Below are 23,988 nucleotides of genomic sequence, written 5' to 3'. Positions count from 1 at the left end.
AAAGCTTAAAAAGGAATTCATGTGTGACTGGAAAAAAGATACTAGGGAGTCTCAGACTTTTTATCTGGCGTCTCCAGTGCTGAAGGAGAGGTTTCTATCTCTTTGCCCAATTTAGACAAGAGATTTTACTCCAGACATCTTTTGCCCCTTACTGTGAAAAACCTGTCAGATCCTTTTCCTGACACTTTCTCCCCCGTCAGTCCCTCAGAAAGACTTCAAAAGAGATTTTTCCCTATTGCAAAAGGAACCAGACGTGGCCTTTCTTACTCACCCTGCATTTGAAGCATTGATAAGTAACATGTGGCTGTCTCCAAACTGCAGACTTTCCCAGCCATTTGAGAAAACGCTGTTAATCATTAAGTTTTTAAAAACTATAGGATTGTTCGTCCTTCTTTGCAGTTGCTCTTTTGTGTAATATATCCCAAGAGTTTTGATTCTCTTCTGTCTGAAGCAGTCAGAATTCACTACTGTCTTTCTGATTAACACATATTGAAAAGAAATGTCAAATTTTTAAAACTTTTCCATATGGAAAAGGTTTCTTTATTCATAATATGTGTCACACTATTTAAGCTGTAACTTTTTTTTTTAATGCCTTTGGATCATCACTGTTTGGAACATTTATTTCAGGAGTGCTCTAGCAGAAAGAAAAATATTATTTTTAAAACTTGAGACTGAGTAAGAGGAGCCTGGAATTGAAATCCACTGTCTTGCGTAATTGTTAAAACCTGCTATGCAGTTTGGCGAAGGTACGAACTGAGAAGTCTTTTCCATAAAAAGTAGCTGGGGCTTCATCTTCAAAGACAGGGTATGCCCGAGGACGGTTTCTGATCCTTTTAATAAGAGTAGAGCTCACTTAAAAGTCAAGGCTGCAGATGAAGAAGAATGTAACCTGGGGGTTTATGGGCTCATTCAATAACTCCAGTCTGGTGCTTCGCATTATAACGATGGGAGAACATGGTAAAATGTCTGCCTTTTTATTTCCTGCTCTGTCTAAGGAGCAGTCTAAAAGCAAATGGTATAAAAGTACAGTAAGATGGAAGATTAATCTAAATCTGCGTTCATATTTATCACCTGAATTGATTTTTCTTTAAAATAATACTGAAAACCCCAAGCTTTCCCTGAAATACAGAGAAACTGGCAGCGTTGCCCACAACCATTTAACCTGGTTAAATAAAATTTGGTATTGGCTCTTTGCTGTTGGGCAAACTACGCTCCCTTCAGCTTCTGTTCTCCCACATGGTTCGTGTGAGGAGGGCTCAAAACTTGAACTGTTACAAGATTCAAGGGACCTGTTGGGGCCATCTTCTGAAACCATCTCACAAAACTCTCAAATTCAGCAAGTTTGTCAAGTTGATTTTTTTTTAATGCTTTTTGAAAGCAGTGGCCTTTCTTTGGTATGAAGCACACTTCTACGCCTCAGTTAGCATTACTCATTTTGTTAAAAATTAGACTTTTAAAATCCCCTTACACGTAGCACTGAGGAAGAGGTCAAGGTAGGGCAGAGTAAGACAGTTACCACAGTTGTGTTGCATATTACCAGTGTGGAGTTAACCAAAGTTTTTGTCTCTACCCTACTTAGAGCGTCATTCCTTAGTGTCCCATGTGCCGCCATGCACCCACACACCCACATGGTACAGGGGCACCTCTGTTTTGCAGGGTGACTGTGGCAGTGCTGGTGAAAGTCATGCTTCTAACCAGGCTGAGGTAGTTTTGGTGCTTTTGGGCCCCTGGGCTTTCTAAGCTTAGAGAGAGGCTAGATGATGTTTGTGGGACTATTTTAAGCATGCTCTTTATGCTTCTGCCTCTGCCAATGCGTCTTTCAACACATCTATCTTACCATCACCAAGTATGTATCTCTGTTTTCCTACCAGCCCTCACCCTTCCAGTCCAGCAAGGAGGAACTGGGATGAACGCTGGCTCAAAATCCATTTAGGTACACCCCTTCCTAGGCTTGAGCAAAGGAAACCGTTTGGTAAGCGTTTACTTCTGGATATATGGCATTTCATGCAAATGTGGAAAGTTTATATTGTCTGTCTTCTCTCAGTTACGAGCCCTGACAGAACCATACTTTAGCATCCTAGAGGCCTGGGATCCTGCTGCTAAATCTGCCTTTATTGTGCCCTCTGAGTTTTGGGTGGGGAGTCAGGCTGAACTTTCTTATTTTGGTCAGTTTTTTAATTGGGGACGTTTAAGTCACCCAGGTGAGGCTTTTCAGATGTCCATGTCATGTCATGTTCATTATTCTAGATAATCCTGTCTGTGTGAATGGTGAAGCAGAATATGTGATACAAGTGTATTTCTGCCTTAAATGCCTGTCTCCATAAATACTCATAAAAAGAAGTTGGTCTTGCAGTCTGTTAACAAAAACCAAACTAAACATACGGCTGGGCTCATGCACATTTCATTAAACCATGTAATCTGATACCTTGTTCTCTACAGCAATCAGTTTCAAGCATTTTTGTGTTCCTAGCATGAGAAGTTTAAGTGCAGAGTCTGAGTCTTTGACTTAATCTTCTCACTAAATATTTGTAGCTGCAGACGATAATATTTGTTCATACTGTATCTGCACTCTGCGTTTTTCTCATACAGCTTGGAAAAAGATAACTACATTCATCGTGAAGACAACTGTTTTTCTGTAGGCTTTCATTTGTTGTACTTTTTCCTTCCTGTTGAGGTGAAGAAACTTTCTGGAACTCAGTTCCTATTTGCTTGGCTGGTCTCAACCCTGTCCTGTACTGGACGTGACAACGGTGCTGTATCTCCTTCACCTCTCCAGCTTTGCCTGCTGGTGGTAGTGCTTATGCTGAACTGAGCTGTTCACTGTGACCAGTTGCATCAAAGCACTGGAGCTCTGCCCAGATACTCATAAACAAATGAAATACAATGTTGGGTGTATATTGTGCAAGCTAAAGTAATCAAAGAGAATATCAAAAGAAAGAAAAAAAAGACAAAAGGGGATCCAGTTCAGTGTTTCTACAGTTGTTGCCTTTCTTCTGAAAAAGCACTTGCTCTGTGCGTAGCTCTTGTTTCTTTATTACACATGTTGGAAGGGTTGTGTGGTTGTTGATTGTGTTTTGGCTTTAATTATTTTTAAAACACCATAATTTTCAACATAGACTGTCATTACAAGTTAGAACCTGGTTCTCTGTATCTTCAGCACCAAGCTGATGATTGTCTTGTCTCAAAAGAGCCAAACCCAAAGTTTCTCTGGCATGATCAGCTTGAGCGCTTGCACTGCTTCTCTCACTGTGATGGAAAGCTGGAGGAGAGCTTTTAAAGTAAACCAGGAAAACATCACCCTAGGATACTTTCAGAATTACTGTTACTTCTATGATCTATAGTAGTAAGGAAGATTTATCCAAATTCATGCAGCCTTTAAAACATGAATAAGGTGCTTGAAGTGAAGATCCTGCTTCTTCAGGCATGCTGCTGATCCTTGGGTTTGCGCAGAGTTTCTGAAGATACTACTTCTGTTGTGGATTTAGGAAGAAGACATCCAGGCTTTCCCAGCTAGCTTATCTTTTGAAGACATTATTTTCATTACGCTAAAATCCTGAATTGTTGGTGCTGCCTTTTTTTTTTTTTTCCCACAAGTGTCTGGAACGTGTTGAAGAGTGTTGGATTGCCCTTCACCATTTTCCCTTTCCCTTTCTGATGCCCTATCATGGAAGCAGTTTGCTGGCAGCAGATAAGGGTTTGTATCTTGTTCCGTGTCTATTTCCTTGGTCTGTGTGATAAAGCAGCTTCATGCGAGGCAGGAGGAGGAAGAGGAGAGCATTCATGTGAAGTCTCTGCACCGGGGGTCAGAGGAGCTTGACGAGTATTTCCAAAAGGAATGATAGGGAGTGGATGCTGCCAAACATGGGAGAGTAGCACTGGAGCTGTGGAGTTCACCACACAAAAAACTTGGCCTTTTTCAGTTGACATGAGCAGGCTGTTAGAAGTTAGTAGTACAGATTGTGTTATCAAATCCTGTTAATTATGAATTAATGAAGAGCATCTCTGGAAAAAAGAGTTGATATAATTATTCAGTAGCTTGTGACATGATGATCAGATTTTCAGCTCTTTCAATGCGATGCTGGAATTTAAGCTGAAAATGCTGATTCAAAATGGCAGACTCATATTTTAAATCAATAAGCTTATAATTACAAGAGAACAGATCAAGCTTATCATTAAATACTGTTTCCAAAAGGCAAAATCATTTTATTTTGCTAGCATTGTAACTATTAACAAAATGCGTTTAAATGTGGCAGCCTATCTCTAGCACGTTGTACTTAAATTTTTTAATTGCTCCTCAGCTTAGGAGTAAGTCAATGCTTAAAGGCTTAAAAATGCTGAATTTAGTGAGCATAAAAGAATGTAGCTAGGTGTGTATCAGCTCGTCACTGTGACTTTACAGTGGAGGTTCTTGGGTTTTTATCCAACCTAGTCTGGTTTGGCTTTATTCGTAAGATGAGTGGAGCGAATGAAGAGTAAGTGTTTGAAAATAGAACTTTTCCCAAAGTAGTTATAAGCCTTAAATTCGCTTCCACTCAATACTGATTTAATAATTTCAACAACAGCCCGTGTTTTTAGGAATTTTTTTTTTCCCCTTCACTCATTGAACTGTATTCAGTAATGATGACCTCCTTAGCAAATGTTGATATTTAGAAAGTCAGTTTAATAAACATACAGCTTTTTCTTTCCCCTCTGCTGAAGCTGGATTTACTTTTTAACAGTTCAGTTGTAATAACATGGGGGTTTTCTCTGCTAATGGCCAGTGACTCTTCATAGAAAAAAATGTGTTGAATGTGGAACTAGTTTTAAGATTGGCTTAGTTGTGTACCTTGGCATGTCAGGTTAAAACAATGTCAGTTGAGTTATTTGCAGCTGACGCTCTCTTAATTCTGTCCCTTCACAAGGGCTTATGCTGTTAGCTGAGCCTTTCCAACACTACAATCTCTGCTGGTTATCAGCATGGAGCACGAGGAAAAGTGATCTGTGTTGTGTCATCTTTAGGCTGAGGACAGTCTTGGTTGAAGGGGGGTGGGGGTGGAAAAAAAAATCTCTAATGTAGCATAAGTGCAAGTCTGACTTCTTTATGCTGCATCTGCATTCAGGAACTATTTTCAGTGGTGAACAGTTATCGTTATTGCCTGGTGTCTACATCTCAACTTAGAGAAAGATACATAGGGTTTCACATCAAACACAGTTTGAAGTTTGGCTATACAGGTAATTGGAGTAACCTAGAATTAGTTCTCTTAATTTTAGGTTCAAGTTATCTATGTTTCTGGATTAATGTTAGCAGAGCTACACAAATCAGTGGCTGATCATCACTGAATCAAATCAGTTTATTTTTGGCTAACCTTCTTTAATTGTAGGGATGGCATTAGACCATTTATACTTGACATAGGCTTGACATATTCTTAACATTAATTCTTCTAATAAGCTAAAGCAGTCAAACCCCAAATATTACAACCTAACAACAATAAAACAAACTTTGTTTGCATTCTGTTTGCTGTATTTGAATGTGTTCCCAAAAAAAAAAAAAAAAGACAAAACCAAAAAAACCCCCAAAATACCACACATACTGGTTATAATGTAATACAAATCATCTTGATGTTTGGAGCAGTACCCTGCTACCGTGAAGGTACAGAAGGAGGTAACTTTGAGTGTTTTCAGAGGAGGTGGCCTGTTGATACCAGTTCCAAGCTTGTACAAGGCAGTAACTTCAGAAAGCATCAGTGTCATTTTCTGTATGTTGGTATATGGGGTTTGGGATAGCAAAGCTGGTTTTTATCTGGCTCCCAGTAAGGAGGAGTTTGAGCTATGGTTATGTTTGTATGGTTGGACTGAAAGTCCACTGGTAACATCTGAGCTGGGGAAGTGAGCATTGCAGTTCCCATGCCAACCTTCTGCCTTCGCTAGTCATAAAAGCGAGAATGTTTTTTATAAGGAAGCTGAAGCTTGCAGGTAGTAAAGCAGCTCTTCATAGTTGTTAAGTTAGATAAAGTATTTACTATATATCAAAGACTTGCAACTTTTTTTGTTGTTGCTACTTTTTATTTTTAAGCGGTAAGGAGAGTTTTATAGCAGAGTTAAGGGATCTCTTAGGAAAAACAAGTAATCTTTGGAAAGTTGAAGTTTTCTCCAAAGAAAATAGAAAGGGGAGAAAAAAAACCCTAACCCCCCTCGCAAATTAAATTTTAAAGTATAAGAAGTCTGGCCAAAAGATATTCTGAGAAACAATTTGCTAAAGGTGTAAGAGCCTACAATAAATCATTTACTTTGAATCATTTCGAGTCCATCAGAGATGGACGTCCTGCCAGACAGACTGGAGAGCTGATAGATGATTGAACTGTAAAAGAAGTACTCGGTGAAGATAAGGCACAGAATGAAAGTTAAATCATCTGTATCCAGGTTGACTTTCCTGAGAGATTTTAATGTGGGAACTTCGCTCTGTAGGTGATGTTTTGAGAATTGGTCTCAAATTGAAATGTTGGTAGAGAAGACTTTCTATAATGTTAAAAAAAAAAAAAAAAAGAAAAGAAAAAGTAGCAAACTGCCAGGAGAGATAACATTTGCCTATCAGATCTTAAGGTAACTGCATGTGACAATGCTGATCTGGCAACTGTGATCTCTTACTGAAAACTGCTGCAGGATCAGAGGCAGGAAAATAGGCAAACACAATTTCAATATATTAAAAGCATTCCAGGAATAGTCAGGGTACCACAGACCAGCAGGTCTGGACAGGCAAGTTGGTATGTTTCATTAGGAACAAAGACCACAGAATTGGTAAACATGTGGGCGTATATCATTTATCTCATGATTTGAGAAAAGTGCACATGTATATTTCAAATAGATGGTCTTTAGCCTTATGGTGAGACATGCAGTTAATTGGGTCTCTTCTTTTTCCTCCCCTTCAGCTTGCAGAATTGAAACTGCCAGTGATGTCAAGTGCAAAAAGCTAGTCGTTTATTCTGTAACTGTATAACTTTGTGAAAAATATACCTAATTAATAACCAGAAACAGTATACTATACCGCAATATAACTTTTTGTTAGCTTGGATGGATTTCAATAAATAATTAGATCATAAGAAAGAGTGGACTGAAATGAACAGTATTGCATCAAGCGCACTAAATGACCTCTACATAGTCAAAATGTGTGACTACCGATGTACATTAATTTAGATGTGAATGTTTGTTCAGTTTTGGTCAAGTTCTGACCATAAGATGTAGGTGAAGCTTAGTTTGTGGTGAATGTGGCATGGTCAGTAGGTAGACTCCTATGAAATCGGCCAAGTCTGAATTTTCTCTTGTCTTCATAAGTGATTGTAACATGTCAGTCTGGATGCGTGTGACTTCTTTTTACATTGCTGATAACACACACCTCTTGGTAAGAGGATACAAAATGAATAAGGTATAGTGTCATCCTGGCTTCAGCTACAAGGGTACAGGAAAAAAGATTCTTTGGACTAATAGTGGCTTCATGCAAGTTAGTCCATGGGTACAGCCTCTCTTAAGGGGTCTAACTTCGCATGTGGACCGAGTACGTTTTAAGTTTCTTCAGTGTTAAAAAGCCTGCATTGGAATTAAGCATCATTTTTTTTTCTGCTAGTTCATCATAAGTGTATAAGTGCATGAGCTGAAAGAGAAAATGGGCATTTTACAAACTGCACTTTTTCTGCAAAAGAGAAAAATACCCGATTAAGAGCTGTTCGATACACTTGTTTCGATGATGTCTCCCTTGAAACAGTAAACAGTTGCACAAAGCAATAAGGCTGTGTGCTGTGAGAATTTTTTTCTAGCTACTTGCGATCCTAGGCAGGAAGAACTTGCATTTCACCAATTGTGTATAAAGTTGATGATAACCTGTAGATATTTGAAAAGATAGTTACCTATGGGAAAAAAAAAAAAACAAACCACAAAAACCCTCAATACTGATTGTGTAAAAAATTTTAATACCTTAATGATGGTGAAATAGTTCAAAGTGAAACAAATTTACTAGACCAGCCAAAAAGCCTCTTGCTGCATCTGTCAGCTATTTATCAATTTTGTACCAAGGAATCCTAAAATGAGGAAAGGTTACCAAAGAGGTCAGGTTACTTCCACTGAAACATTTTCTTTGACCAGATCTGTCCTTCTGACTTTGGGGCTATAGATAAATTCATGCTTTTCTCTTTAAAGCAAAAAACACCAGGTTTGCGTCATTGCTTTTTTACACACGTTGTGTCATATGGAAGAAAACGTATGCTCATAGGTGGGGGTACTGATAAGGTTGTGTGATTTAGAAAAGTATTAAAAAATCCTTTCCTCTTCACCGTAACTTATGATGTTGCATGCTTGCCCTGAATCCTGCCAATTCAACCCCAGATCATCTAGCTGTCATATAAGGAGGTGAACTAAAATTAGCTTTCACCAAATACATTTCAGTGAAATACATTCAGTACATTTCACTGCAATAAACTCTGTATTGCAGTGAGTATAGCAAGGTGCTTGTAGTGGGCTGATGTATGCGAGGGGTTTGTTGTTACTTTACCTCAACTTTCAACATAGACTATTAAAGGATTTCTAGTGTAAAGGAGTACTTTGCTCATTTACATGCTATGTTAACGCTGAGAAGTAAAGACTTTAGTACCACGTTGATGTCCAGAAGTCTGAGTTGTGTAATATGTTTCCTAACTTTTTGGCTCATTTTTCTTTCTTGACAGCAATAACAAAATACAGAAGACCGTCTATGAGATGTACATTAGCTTCAAGCATTTACTGGGAGTGGGTGGGAAAGCATTATTGTTGCTTTAACGGTCTTTTATGGGAATTGTTAAACATCGTTTTCTCTTAAACTTGTTTGCTTTATAATGTTCTCCATGGACATACATTTTCCTAATCAAGTAAATTTGCATTTTGATCACAAACCCATTAAAATTAAATCTACGATATTTCCCCCCTTCCTCCTCTCCTCACTTTTCCTCCTGCTCTGTCCCTGCATGTTGACCTTTTTTTTTTTTATTTATGTTTTTTAAGGATTCAGACATGTATTTTCACTTAATGTTTGTTATGTTAACAGCTCCTGCACTTGGTATTCTGAAAGCTTGTTTGTGCCTGGTGACGTTTTCTCACAGCATATTTTAGTCTACGCTCACACTACTGTTGCCAGATCTTCGTATTTGCTGGTACCACTACATACTCATTTTATACACTGTTGTATTGCAATGTGCAAAATTTGTATGTAATATGACTTAACTGGAGCAATGTAGAAGACCCCTTTGCCTCTGAGGCTAGTGAGATGCATAGAAAAAGCACATGCCAAAATGTACTACCAGTTGTGCTGTGTGAATTGCAAGAATATAACAAGCAGACTTCTGGTGTTCCACCATTTGCCATTTTTTTTCCCCATTGGTATTTAAAATAGCTAAGTGATCTCTTATGTGTTCCATCGGTCTTGCATGTAGCTTGCTAGTGTTTTAGAGCAGCATGTGTCTTGCATAATTTGAGATGTCTGCAATATGGATGTCTACTTGTGAATTATGTGCCTCTGTTGCAATCACTGTAAGTCTACAGTGCAGCCAATGAAGTCTAGAAAATGACTCACTTCATCCTAGGGAGAGACTTTAATTAGACAATGAATTCACACGTAATGTAAATATCTAAAGTCAGGCACAAAGAATCACACTAATGACCTAAAGAATTCGTGAACACAAATGTTGAACACGAAGATGTTAAGTTTCAGTAGTTCATACATAATGTGATTGACAAATGAAAACTATTACTTTAGGACTTAGGTATTTTCTTTTCAGACTGGGAACTTTTAGACATTGGGCAACTTTGTTCCTGATTCAAATTCAAGAGAAAAACTTAAATCATCCCAAGTGACTCAAAAATTATTTAACGATAAGGTATGAAATGTGGTAATTCACACACTGAACTCCTTTTGCAGGTTCAGATGGGTGCTATTTATCCTTAACCATTATGTAATGTAGGTATTTCTAGGCACTATCAAGCACTTTCCATATTTCAGTAACTATTCTGATGCATGTGATACGTGTTGGCTATTCATTCCTGTGGGCACTTTCTCAACATGAGTAAATGCAACTTCCTTGTTCTACGGCTGAATGTGAAAACTAGGGATTTTCTAAACACCTTTTGCAACCTTCTAGTGTGGAAGTCTTTGCTGTGTAGCAAATCTGAGAGCTATGCACCACTTGGAACCTCGCTGCTACTTACCTGTAAGTCTGTTTTGGAATGTAAGTGGTACGCAGGTTTGGAGCCCTCTCTGCATCTGAATTTTAGCCTTAGTCATTTAAATTTATCTCCAGCTTGAAGCATCATGCCTGAATTTAAATGCTAAATCCTTAAAAGCAGAAGAATTGTGGTATTTATTTCTGGGACACATCTTCCATGCTTTTAAGTGATGCATAGGATAGGTTTGTGATCTGGATAGGTTTGCTGCACGAGAAAGAATTTTGCTTTGGAGAAGAAAAAGGAGAAAGAGAAGAGACTGGTCTGTGAACAGTTATGTTTGGTTGGCCAGTTAGCATACGTGCACCTGCAAGATTCACTTGAATGATTTCTGTTTGTAGTGCTCAGCTGAGTTTTACTGACGCAGTGAAATTTACTCTGTTGTCACTTTTAACATCTATCAATATTTTCACAGCCTTCTATCAAAATATTACTGAAAACTCAGCCTGAGAAACAATTTTGAAATTGTTAGATATTGATTTAATACACATTCTGATAACTGTGGGTGGAGCGAAAGTCACTTCTAAGCTGTGTAATTTCTTGAGAGGCAGCTTGCAGCATTGTCACCATCCCTTATTTTGCTGAAATATCTTAGGCTTTGAGGTGGGTCTTAGTAAAGCCATTAATCCCTCTGGGATCTTTAGATTAAAAACGTCACATTGTTTGCTGTTTAAATAATGTTGCCTTGTATTGCCCAATATTTAGTATAAATAATATATTGAGTAATGTATAAGTAAGATATATTGTTGTTATTTGTATTGCAGTACTTCATGTGAAAAGAACTAACAGCCTCGGAGAGCTGGCCTAGGTGCCTTGGAGGTCACGGGGTTGCTCAGTGCAACTGCTGCTGTGTGCCCTTGCTTCTGCCTCCTTCCTGCTGTGCTGCCTTCCCCAATGTAAAACGGGACTGATCGCATACAGAAATTTTCTGTGTATGTTTCTAATGTATGAGAAGGTCAGGTTTTGCTGTGGCAGACAGTAAGTAATGTAAAAAATTATCCTCCAGTGGATTTGCCCAATGTTGAGCAGCTAAAAGTGAAATTACGGAAAGAATGATGAGTGCTGTTCTTGCTTTCAAGCAGCAGTGGAACTAGTCCTGTGACAATGTAGTGAGATTACTTGCAGACTAAAGTGTCCTATACTTCTGATTTAAAAAAATTGTGCTGCTTCTGTTTACCCATTACTGAGTCATTGGTTCCAAGGGAGTAAAAAAAGAAGGTATTTTAAGCCATTTGTACAAATTCATCCTTTCCAGTTAACTATAGGATTTAGATTTACTTTCCTTGCGAAACTGTAAATTACTGGGAGTCCTCTACTTTTGTATTTTCCCAGTGATAATACTGCAGGCTTGTGTAGGTGTTTCAGAGATGATACCAAACTTCCTGAAGCATAGATCTAAAATTTAGAGATCCATATTTAAAAAGGTAATGTTTAAATATTTCATCAATCTTGTTTGGTAAAAGAATGTTGTTCTCATATTTGTTTCATTACTGTATGAACACAACATCACAATCTTATTTCTGCAGAGTGGTTTTTTTTCCACACACTGGTACACAAGCCTGTTGTTTTAGTCAACAAAATATGCAAGGTGGTTCTTCAGTGTGTCTTTTTGTAAAGGGAATAGCTCTTAGATAGTTAACTTCTTACCTTAGGTACTGGTCTTGGAAATTGTCAGGTGCAAATATTTTCTTATTAGTGTTGTTCTTCTGAATACCTGTGCAGTTTGAGAGGTTGTTCCTGGCTGAGTGATTCAGCAAATGAAAAGGTGACCTGCTGTTACTACAGATCAAAGGAGCTCTTTCTAACTGGTGGTGTTGGAGCTGAAGAAAAAATACCAGTAATACATATTAGAAGAGTCTCGCTGTGTGTGGCTTTACCTAGCAAAAAGGAACGTATGTGGATAATTTGGAATTCTTAAATGGAGGCTGGCTTGGGTTAAGGGAGGGGAAAAATACATGTTGTTTTTGTTTTTTGAATATATTAGAGGGAAAAAATGAGCTGTGCATGTAGCCTGGTGAGTTTATTCCAGAGTGGGATGAAATTTCTAGGCACTCAGTGGGGCAGAGTTTGCAGACGTTACCCATAGCATCCTCCTTTTTTATACTCTGTGCCTTTCCTGAAATCCTGAGGGTGGCATGAGGGAATTATATTCATAGGAAAGACTCTAAAGGGCTGAATCCTGCCTTAAGTTATGGAGCTTTAGGGCTGCAAGCGTTGGGAAGATTACTTACCAATAAGTAATAATTGCCATTTCGTAGTAATTACTTACCAATAAATTTAGCTCTAGTATAGGTGGAGGCAAGTCTCCAGCAACTTCATTGTAAAAGCGCTGATCCCAAGTAAAAGTAACAGCTTTTGTGAAGTGCCCCCAGATCTACCTGTTTGGTATCAGCCAATGTGAAAATATCTTGGCAGAGCTGATATAGACACGCGGGTTTCTGAGACCATCCCACCTTGTCTCTGCCAGTAAGTGACAGCCACGTCCGTCCTGCACACTGAGCCTGGCTTTGCTGGCAGCTCCCCATCCCCGTTCCTGCGTCCCGCCGCCCTCTTCCCCAGACATCCTTATAACACAGATATGCAGCGCGCTGGTCTGGATTTCATTTCTTCTTATTCAGCTCTGTGCGATCTCACGCGCATTCCTAATGCGTTACCAACAGCCCCTGTCTCTGGAAGGGCTGTATCAGCTTTCAGTGGCAAAAGCTCGGAGAGGAAACAGGCCGGTTCCTCCGTGCGCAAACAGCTGGGCAGTTGTGGATGGAATTAATTGCTGATATACATTGGCTGTGTTTTTCTTCTCTTGTCATTTCCTTTGCAGCTGTGAAAGGCAAGTTTTTTAGGCTTTGAAAACAGCGCAGACCTCAGCAGTAGTGATGCAAAAGTACTGAAATATGTATGCTTATTAGGATTTACATACAACACAAAACCTCTTCTAAGCTGTAACAACCAGCACTGCTGATGTCAGTATTCAAATTCAAACTGCGCCTTCCAAACTCGAACTGCACTTTTGGATTTCCATCTTGAAAAAATCTTTTAGGGAAGGTTTGGCTTCCTGAAAGCAACAGTCAGTATTTTGTGGAAACAGAGAGTCTGAAGTTGAGTGTTGAAAGTAATATGTTCTGAAAATGGTTGTCTTCCATCCATAGTCTTGGAGCTATTATATCAGATGGACTGATGCTGCTTTAGCCAAATGCAGAACAGTCAAGTTGCTGAAAGTTGTATTCCAGGCCAGCAGTTATGGGAAATTTATCACGGGGTTGGAAAATACGCATGTTATCAACAGGGCTGCATGTCTGCCTCGAGGCTTCACCCAGCCCATAACAATGCAAAAACAAACCACCCATCACAAATGAAAAAATGCTGTCAAAAGTAGATTCTGAGCACTAATGGTGTCAGAACTTTCAGCGTGCTGGTTTTAGTTGTAAAATCAGTGGAAAAATGTGTACTATCTGTTGTTGAAGATAATATTTTGCTAGCTTCCACCCTGTAAATCCCACAGATATTTTCCTCTTGTTTATTAAATTCTTCTAAATGCACTTCTTTTTACAAAAATCGTTATGTTTCCCTTACTACAGGCTTATGCTGCCATGCAATTTACTCAAGGGGACATCTATAAGCTCTTTTGCCAAAATAACTACAACTCTCCTAGGGATCTTACTGATACACAGTAATTGTGTATTGTATATTTATAAGTAGTCTGATACGTAGAATGGATTGTTTATTTAAATAAGTGTTAGAGAAAGTTTTTGTTGTTTTAAGACCTGGTTCTAATAACTAAATAAATGTAGTTGTACAAATATGCTGAAAATGTCCCCACCAGCTTGTGTTGTGCAATTACTTCTACCACAAGATGAGTATTTCAAAGGTCCCACTGAAACCAGGGCCATTATTTGTGGTAAGAAATACTGTGCAGGGTGAGGAAGGGTTGACAGACCATGATCTTACAAAAAAAAAAAAAAAAAGAAAAAAAATTTACACAACTCTTGAAAGGGGCCAGGCTTTCAGTCACAGCACCCGCATCAGCCAGGCTCTTGCAGAGATCTGTGTGACTCTACTTGCAGCAAATACAAAGGAGTGAATCCAAGTTTAGCCCTTCATGCAAGGGATTTCCGCTGCGAACTTGCATCTGTCATGGCTAATAGTGCGCAAGGAGACACCGAACCAAGCCTGGCTCACGCAGGGCGCAGGAAGTTCAGCTGTAGTAACTTGATTGTAAATCTGAGCCAGAGAGTCAGCGTGCTTGAACCGGGGCTGTTACTTCAAAGAATAAAGGCTGCCTCTTTGAAAGGCTTCTAGTTTTTATAGCTATACAAAAGTTAAGTGTTACATAAGTTGTATGTTATATGTATGTGTGTGTATATGCATGTTCATACCTTATTTTAAAAATACATGTATCATAGGGACACTGTCCGGTGTATGTCATGCTAAGTACTTTTTTGGCAGGTAATAGAAGTTATGGAAACAATTAAAATTCCTGTGCAACATCGGATTACTTATTTGTTTGGAAGAGTGGGTGGTGTTTGGTGGAGGGGGAAAAAAAGGCAGATCTGTACTTTAAAACCAAAGCTTAAAAAGCATTCTGGAGTGTTTTTACCAGAAGGTCTTTTTGTCAATTTATGTTTTGACAGGAAGGTCTGAATATCTGGAATACAGTTCTGCGTTTTGTACTCTGGTGTATCTTACTAGTAAATATTTAAGAAATGTTAGAACTGCAGTTGTTTTTATGGCCAGTAACCAACTGTGTCAATTTCAAGCAACTAAACAATGTATGAGAACAGTGCTCTTAACTGCACCGTAATGCAAGAAGTTGTTAAAGTTTAGAAACTGTTTGCTTTCTGCTCTGGCTTCATATTATTTCCTAATTCACTTTAATCAACTGTCTGTCTGACTGAGAGATTAAAAGTGTCAAAAAACCCCAACCAGTTTTTAAGAACTCATACAGTAACTGGGCAATTTAATTTCAGAGAATAGCGAATAACTTGACCCAGAGACTCTGCAGCTGCATTTTCCTATGGGTTACGTGACAGGCTGGTGGCATGATTTGCTTTGCAAACCTGTAAATGAGTTTGTGTTTATGAATCTTGTAGCTGTGGTTTCTTTCTCCACCCTTTTCTCATGAATAAACTTGAAAAATATTTAGGACGAGATTTCTCTGGACTCACCACATCTGATGATATCTTTTTCAACTATGGTCTTTGTATATATGTACTTCTAAAACAATTGGGAGGTGTGGTGCAGTGTGCTTCCTTGGAGGGAGGAACACTGTTAGTAAAGATTACTATTTCTGTGAGAAGAGTCAACCACACAAAATGCTAATACTGTAGCTGGGAGGAGTCTGTGGCTTTGGTTCTTAACTCCCTTTGGGGTTTTGCCAGTGATTTGGAACAGAGAAGCGTTTGGTCAGTTATGGTGAAACACCGAAAAGGTTTCAATCTTCCTGACAACTGTGTATCTCAGTATACGAATAAATTCAGTGTCTTAATCAACCACCTGACTTGGTACATGAAGTAATTACATGCAATTAATAAATAGTTCAGATTGTTCTGCATGTGACTTACAAGCCTTCATTGACTAATCAAATACATGATCTGGCAGTACTAAAACTCGAGACATCGTTGTGTGAACTTTGTGTAAGAGTGGGTTCATTCAATAAAAAATAAAAAGAGCATTTAAAGAGCCTTTTATTCCTGTCATAAAGATGCTTTGTGCTATTGCTGTTGTGTATTTGACAGAATGGCTGGGGCTAGATGCTGCAGAAAGTTGTCTTGTATTTTGATTTTCTCCTATTTGAGACTTGGGTGATTTTTATCTTCAATGTCGTGACATGACTGGTGAGTTAAAATTTCTGTGTTTGAGTGGGGTTTTCCGGAGTAGTTAGTATTTGTGTAATCCGTAAATCAGTTACTCTTTTGCCTCAGTTGTTCTGCATATTATGGTGGGTTTGGTTTTTTTCAGGAGATGTGATCTGGTTTTGCTTCCACCGAAGTCAAGGAGAACGCTAGCCTGGGTAGGACTGGGCTCAGAGTTTTGAGTATATGCTGGCGGCTGAAGTGGGCGCAACCACATTGGGCACGGGGCTGATTCTGCTGCGGTGTGGTACCATGATTTCCTGTACTGGCCTTTGGGCTTTTAATTTTAATGCTATGAAATAAAATAAATCAAATATGTTAGGTTTTGGTTTGTGGTTGGGTTTGGTTTTGGTTTGTATATACAGCTGAGCAGGAATAGGTAGGTAGTCTTGATTTAATTTGGAAGATACCTTTTAACACGTGGCTCTAAAACGCAGCACAGCACCAGTCACACAGTTACAGCAATTGTTGCACTGCAGTTCCCTATCTCAGTTTATTGTATCAAAGTAGTTCAACTTCTGTGAGTGTGTGTGGTAATGGACTTGTATCCTGTGTGTGAGTAGTAGCAGACGAGATACTCTCCTTTATTAGTCATTGCAGTGGGAGGTAATAGAGAAGCGCGTTCTCATTTAAAGCTGTAGCAAAATGCATGAAGCAGCCTTCATCAATCTATACTATAATAGCAGTGAAAGTCTTAGATTACGTCAGATTTCTTATGATAAACACATGACCAACTATTTTTAAATGGCCTATGAAGTTCAATTTTCTGGTGTCCAAAAAAAACCCAACAAACCCCCCCAAAAAAGGTAAAGCATCCACATATTTTAACATGTATAAACTTGAACTGGGGAGAAAAGATGAAGAAAAAGCTTCTAACTTTTAATTAATCATGCTTTCGCATCTGGAATTAAGGTTTTTCTTAAACACAGTTTTGAGATATGCAGTATTAATCCCAAAGTGTTGTGAGGGCAGGCAGAGCTCAGCCTGGGAGTCAGATACTCGGTTCTGGCATTAGCTTTTTGCATTGTTTCCACATTCTGGCACTCCATTCCATTTCCTCGCCTCGCTGAGCACTGAAAGGGACATAAATTGACATAACTAGATTTTTCTGACTGGTGCAAGGGAAGCAGCCTGAAAGATAAACTTTAACCTATCATCCTGTCAACAAATTTGCATTGTTACAGAAGTAAAAAATTATATACCGTGAAGTCAAGAATAGTGTGCAGGGACAATGCGTTAAGATAAAGGAAGTGCATATCTGAAGTTATTTTTTCTCAGCCTAAAAATAGGAGCTAAGCATCCCACTATCTGATTTGCATTTCCATAACTTTGGCATAAGAAAAGTTCTGAGTATTTTTGCTGGCCTTAAAGTGGAAAAGTCCTAACTACGATAAAAGTTGAACAGATTTATGGGAAAACTATGAAAGATTTGGGCTGTCACTGTAGTTTTGGGATGGCTAACTTCTCTTAGCAGCCTACACTGTCTCTTTGGTTCAGTTATGCAACCTTGGGAAGTTTCTCTCCCACTGAATGTGCTCTTCCTTTATTAAGGCTAATGGGAGTCATGTGTTTGTGTCAGTGGGAAAGCAGACCCTTACAAATCTTTCTGGTAGATTTGGTGGAAACAGAGCTCACGTTCATTATTGCTGTGTTCTGGGCAGTTGGGTGTCTCATTAGCGGGACAGTAATGATGTTCAGTGCACTTCTTTATTGGACCAGAGGATGTGGTGAAAATATAAAATGAGTGACTTCTCAATCTTATCATTTTCTGTATGCTTGGGTTGATTTCTGTCTGTTGTGTCCTTTCTCCCATCCCAGTACTCAAATATTATTACCTGTGACCTGGTGGATGTGACACGGGGGATGCTCCAGCCCTGGTGTCGGGCTGCTCTGCCCTGAGCTCACACCGTTGCTCCCCTCTCCCCGGAAACTTGCTGCACCTCAGTAGCAACCGTGACATTTTCAATCCTTCTACAATTTAAGGATCATAAACGTTGATCAGTTAGGAGCCAAATTTTAGCCGTGGGACTGTCAGTGTAGTATCTTTGTAGTGATAGTCGCCTGCGGAGGGAGTAAACATGGTTTTGCACACATCCGCAGGGAAGGACCTGTGGGCGGTGATGGGCAAGAGCCACACCACCGCTTCACTGGGCAGGTGTTCCTGCAAACCGCCTGCGAACAAAAACAAACCCTCCATCTCCCCGCCGAGTCGAGTGGCAGGGTTGGGCTGGCCCCCCGTGAAGCCAAGCCCTTGGCCAATGTACTGCAACGCACGGTGGGAATTCGCTTCCCCTCAGGAAACGCCGGCTTTTGGTGTTTTATCTCGCCCCGAGGCAACAGCAAGAGAACAATAGGCTATTAGAGCATTAGAACAACGTGGGCTGCGACTGAGCCCCTCATTACTTCGTTGTGCTGGGGAGGCTAAAAGGAGAAGTTGGCTGCCCTCAGAGCTAATTTGGAGGCCTGGGCTGGTGGTAGGTATGAGGTGAGGGTGGCGGTGTGGGAGCATGGAGGGCTTCCCCTGGGGGCTGCTCTCTGTGAAGGGGAAGGAAATAAACATAGAAACAGAGTGTTGTCAAAGTAAAAGTGTTTTGTTTGTTTGCTTTTTCTTCCTGTTACAAAATCTGTGTTCCTTTATTTGTCAGCTTTTAAGGCAAAACTATTACATCATTGACTTTTGTCACTGTGACTGTAAGAGTGGCTGGAAATGGCTGAATTGCAGGTGAAGTATCCAGTTATAATCAAAAAGGTACCAGCCTCTCCAGTTCCATGTGGGATGGGACAGGCAGGCTTTCAACTCCCATGCAGAGTTTGCAGACCTGATTTTTACCTTGGATGAAGCCTTTGGAGCCATCATCCTTCCTGAGGCTGTGCACATATGTAAGCAATTAGATAAATTATGCCATTGATATCTCAGAAATTAGAGTCAAACTTGCTGTACTAGGAATTTGTTGTTTCAGAGGAATACGGATGTAGGGGAATGCTTTAGTCTACAAACAAGGTGCGCTCCAGCTGTGTGTGCCATTAGTCTTGAAGGTGTACTTTTCATTTGAAGCACTGTTATTTCAATGCTGGTGAAATATGGAGAGCTGAAGAGTGGACATGCATTTTGAGGAAAGTCAGATGGCACACAACATTCAGATATTTGCCAGCAGCTCCTCCTCTGTAAAACAGAAACAAGTTTGCATGCATACCCCTAAAAACAGAAAAAGAAACCAGCCCTCCTGATGACATTTCAGACTGTGTTGGTGGAGTTTTCCTGCCTCCGTGGCTGGAGGAGGAGCCCATCCAGTATGTGAGATATTTGTAGATCAGTTGGTCTTTTCCATGATAAGAAACAACAAGGTGATCAAACTAGTTTTCTCTTCTGGACTAGTGTACCTGTTGTATCCTGAGAATTTTATGTGGATTTTCTTAAAGTGTTTTTCTCAAAATATGTAATAATGAAGAATTGTGTCATTCCCTTTCTGGATATTTGTCTACTCATTATGTAAATGTATTCCCCAGCACCCTGACTGGAAGCCTGCTGGAAGCCTCCCAGTCAGTGCCTTCACTCTGCGGCTCTTGGTTTGCATCCGAAGGTCCAGTACTGGAGACCTTGCCATCAGTTTGACAGGGGGCAAAACAGGCTTTCCATGTGGGAAGAAATACTTAAAAGTTAGGATGTGCACCTCTTTTTTTTTTTTTTTTTTTTTTTTAATTAGTAGTAGTATATCTTTTTTTTTTTTTTTCATTTGAGGAAAAACAAGCGATGGCAGCAGCTGTGCCATGTGAGCAAGTGTGTCATGAGCCTGCTGGGCAAGGCATAGTGAAGGGCATTATTCCGCTGGGAGGTTGGCACTGGCCATGGCCCTCCAGAGTTGCCACAAAGGATTTTCTGTTCGACATCTAATGCAACAAGAACATTCATATGTTTGCAGAGGGTTTCCATAGAAACCGTGTAAACTGTGATGCTAGCAGACAGAGGCAAAGGTTATACTATTGCAGAGGCCCTTTTGTATTCTCTTTAAACGTTTCAGAGCAGTTATATTTCTTAACTGATACTCTGAGCCTATGTAACTATTCGTTCAGATATTTGTTTTGGTTTGAGCTTTTTTTTGAGTTTCTTTTTTTCTTGACCGAGTATTTGTCACGGTTGTACTGAGGAGGTCAGATGAGCTGCAAGAATAGCAATGAAAATCTGATTTACAATTTATTTTTTTTTTTTACATAGAATCACTTGAATGTCATGATTTGAATTGATTTATCTTTTTGTTAGTGATAATAATGTGATGGGAAATAGAACAACAAGGAATGAAAGAAAAAATTTCAAGCTATTTTACCCCTACTAGTACAATTCCTGATTCTGTTGAACGCTTTTATTGCTCAGGTAGAACTGAGGTCATGGTTCACTGCCACTTGTTGGAGAATTTTGAATGCTTGTCTCCTCTCAGAAGTATGAGCCTATGCTGTTTATATATACCAGCTTTAACACTGGCTAGCCCTTAGTGTGCTTTGAGAGTTCATGCTGTTTTTAAATTTATACTACAAATTTAAATTTCCAAAACTATCTGTTGTTTTGTTTGTTCATGTTTCAGGAAGTACTACCACCACGGGCACAAATGCTAGGTATTATTAAAAGAAGTATTAGCTCTTTTATATGATTGTCTGAGTTCCCATTTGACTGTCCTTGTTTGCAAAATAGTGCTTGTTCATAGGTTCCACTTAATTATTGTAGTAGCATTTTTTTAAATGACTGAACTCAGTTCTGCACTCATGTCTGGGCTGATGCTGCATGTCAGTGAGAGGTCCAGGTACCTGCTTGGTGTTCATCTACTGCTCCATGAAAGCGAGATCTTAACCTGGATCACACTGTGCACATGTTCACTCCTGCCACTTAACTTTTGAACCTATTGGTTACTTTAAGCCAAACTTGGTACAAAGGTAAAAAATAATTCTCTTGTGCATTACAAGAGTTGGTGTCTGATTAGAAGAGATAGATGTAGGATTTTGAAGCTGAGGTTGAAGAGAGGCACAAGTTGCACATTCCATCTGTTCATAGGGTAATCACTAAAAAAAATGTCCAGTTTAACTTTACATAATTAATTGAACTTGTGATCAAGTTTGCAGAATGAAGAGGTGATTTAAATTCTCAATGTTAAAGTGTGTTATACTTTGCTGCAAAAAGTACAAGATGTATATAATATAGACAAGTAACCTAGAGGCATTGTGTTTCCAAACAATGTATTTTTGAAAGCATTCACAGCTGTGCTGTCACAATCCACGAAGCAGCACTTAGAAATTACTTTTTGTGTATGTCCCATACAAGGATGAAACAGCTGATTTGGAGTACTTACTGTTGTGGGCAATAGTTTCTAATACAGAATGAAAAGGTGAAATGCACCGTTAACTCAGGATAGCTGTTGACTTACTTTTGGGCAGCCAGGCATGCCCATAACCTTCTGCACCATGCCAGGAGGGACCAGGAAGGGACGGGTTTGTTTACTTGTTTATCTTTCTCTCTCTCATGTTTTTGTTATTTAGATTTTAGATGTATAATTACTAAAAGCTTTGTACCCAGTGCCTCATTAATGTGACAGTTAAAAATAACTTATAAATAAACCAGTTGGAATAGCTCTGTCCATTTTAGTCTTCTAGAAACCACTAGTCTTCTAGTCCAATATCACCTGATTACGAACAACACTTTGAATATAACATGAAAATGAACACAGGATAGACATAACAAAAACCTATCTTCAAGTTTTGTAATTGCACTCTGAAAGACAGGGGTTGTGCACCAGGTAGGAGTGTTTTTCATAATGGTTTCTAGCTTTCTGAGTTTGAAGCCAGAGGTTTCAGAAAAAAGTCTGTTCATATAGCATATGCAAAACTTTGCATGCTTTTCATCAGTTCTTCCTGACTGCTTTGCAGTACAAACTCTGATTAGTTTTGATAATTTATCACAGAGGGAGAACATAATAGTGATGAGGCAGGCAGAAATCAAAATCCCGTAGCAATTTGCTAGAGAATTAAAAAGAACAAAACAAAAAACCCACAGCAACCCATAAATGGCATCTTAAATGATTGTTCCAATACATACCGTGGAAGCATCACTCAATAATTAAGATAAAAAAAATAGAAATCCAGCCATCTCCCTGCCCAAAATAATGCAATAAATTAGCAAGCTAGAATAATGCATCTTAAAGAAAAAAAAATCTGAATACTGCCCAACTTTAAAAGCAGTATCCACTGCTACTCCTCCAGAAACCTTTGAGACCAGACTCCTGAGACCAGATTCATCCTGCAGATTCTTTTTTTCCCTTTTGAATTAGAGAATGAATTCAAAAAAGATGCAATGCATCCATGTCCCTACTGTGGCTAATGCAGAGCTCTGGCCGCCCTGGGTCGGTCGGTGTCCTCCACAGCATTCCAGCGTGTCTGTGGAAGCTGTTGTGAATGAGCCTTTGGCAGGCATCTAATCACCTATTATTCGTCACTTTGATTAATCAAGTTTTGTGGAATTTTTTGGCATGTTCTTACATTAATACAGAGATCCTTAATTCCTTGAACAGTGTTAGGTTTTTATGGGCATTTAAAAAACATACCCCAACACATAAGTGAACAAGGTAACTAAAAGCCATAGAAAAGATTTTGTTTACTTTCACTCATCAAGCAGATGTAATCTCTGTATCTTCAGACATTTTTTTGTTTCGTCCACAACTTTCTTATGGTATAAACTGAAATACCATCTTTACCTAGGATCATTTCTGTGAGTTATTAAAATATTCAAAAATAAGCATCACCAAAGCTGAGAACACAATGTCACTTTTACAGCAATTGTAAATTAGTTGCTTTTGATTCATAATGATATAATTGAGAGAAAAATTTGCCCCTACATTTCTATCTACTCAGACTCTGAACTTTAGCCCATGGGGAATATCCCTCAACAGGTGTTGTGTCTGACACTTGCAGTCAATATAAACATAATGAGGTTTAACTGCCAACAGGGAAATGCCATTTTCAGGCCACATTTACAAACGAGCTTTGGAAATTCGGCTAAACCAACTTTTATGTTATTTTATGAATTTTTGTAATAATATGATACATTGAAATAGTTTTATCTAAGAGATAGATCCATCTAATGTATTTGTTGGCATCGGAATATTACTGAAATTACAGACAAAAAAACAGTAGAAGTCAAAAATAGAAGAATTTTTTGGGGAAGGACTCAAGGGAGAGTCTTTCATGCCACGTGCGTGACTCATCAAAGGGTGCACGTGCCTTCAAAATTGTAACCTAGGTCTTCAGAACTGGACTTCTGAGTCGCTGGTGGTGTAACTTATTCAAGTGCCCAGTTTGTTGCTCATCTAAGAGAAACCAAGCTTTTCTTCACTGCAAGACAATGCTTTAGTAGCAAGTAAGCATCTCCTGCAGCTGTCTGTGGTGGATGGTGTTTGTGCTGCTTTGGCTGCTAGGAAATTCTGTCCCTAGTATGTTGAACTGGCTCCTCTTTAAACATGAAAATCTGCCAGTTTATTCACGCTTCATGCAACTGCTTAGGACAAAAGGGAGGACGTTTTAAATCTCGAGGAGAAGTGTTTAGTGTCAGGCTGGTTTTGCATTCTAGAAACAACCATCACAGGTGTTCACAAGTCCCAAAGATTTTGTGCAGCGTGCCAGGGAGCATCCATGCTGGATGATACTGGAGTAGTCTGTTGTGAAGTGTCTTTTATTTTATCCACACTGTCAGTGCTTACGAGTGATCGAGGAAGGAGAATTATGGGATAAAAGTAGATAATTGCTTGCTTGCACAGAAAAATAATAGTAACCTAATTATGAAATACTTATATATTCTGCTTTTGGCTTTTAAAAAACTAATCTTTCTACTGTGCTTAATGCTGACTCACCATATCCTTCACTGTGTGTCCTACCAAAGCTTTTG

General features: G+C 39.1%; 1 protein-coding gene across 7 annotated transcripts in view; it reads left to right on the top strand.

Annotated features, from left to right (window-relative positions):
• ADD3 (adducin 3) overlaps positions 1–23,988 on the top strand; it is a 101,089-nt gene that overhangs the window by 37,291 nt on the left and 39,810 nt on the right. For 4 of the 7 annotated variants that reach the window (XM_063337639.1, XM_063337631.1, XM_063337633.1 and 1 more), the window contains one exon: positions 1,872–1,972. The exons of 2 other annotated variants lie outside the window; for them this stretch is intronic. The gene's annotated coding sequence lies outside the window, so the exon portion shown is untranslated. Of the gene's footprint in view, positions 1–1,871; positions 1,973–16,030; positions 16,050–23,988 lie in introns of those variants that run through there. One more of the 7 variants, XM_063337638.1, reaches the window with a different exon arrangement.

This window comes from Chroicocephalus ridibundus, chromosome 6 (genome assembly GCF_963924245.1).
Source record: "Chroicocephalus ridibundus chromosome 6, bChrRid1.1, whole genome shotgun sequence".
NCBI classification, from domain to species: Eukaryota; Metazoa; Chordata; class Aves; order Charadriiformes; family Laridae; genus Chroicocephalus; species Chroicocephalus ridibundus.
This window is presented reverse-complemented; position numbering and strand designations above follow the sequence as displayed.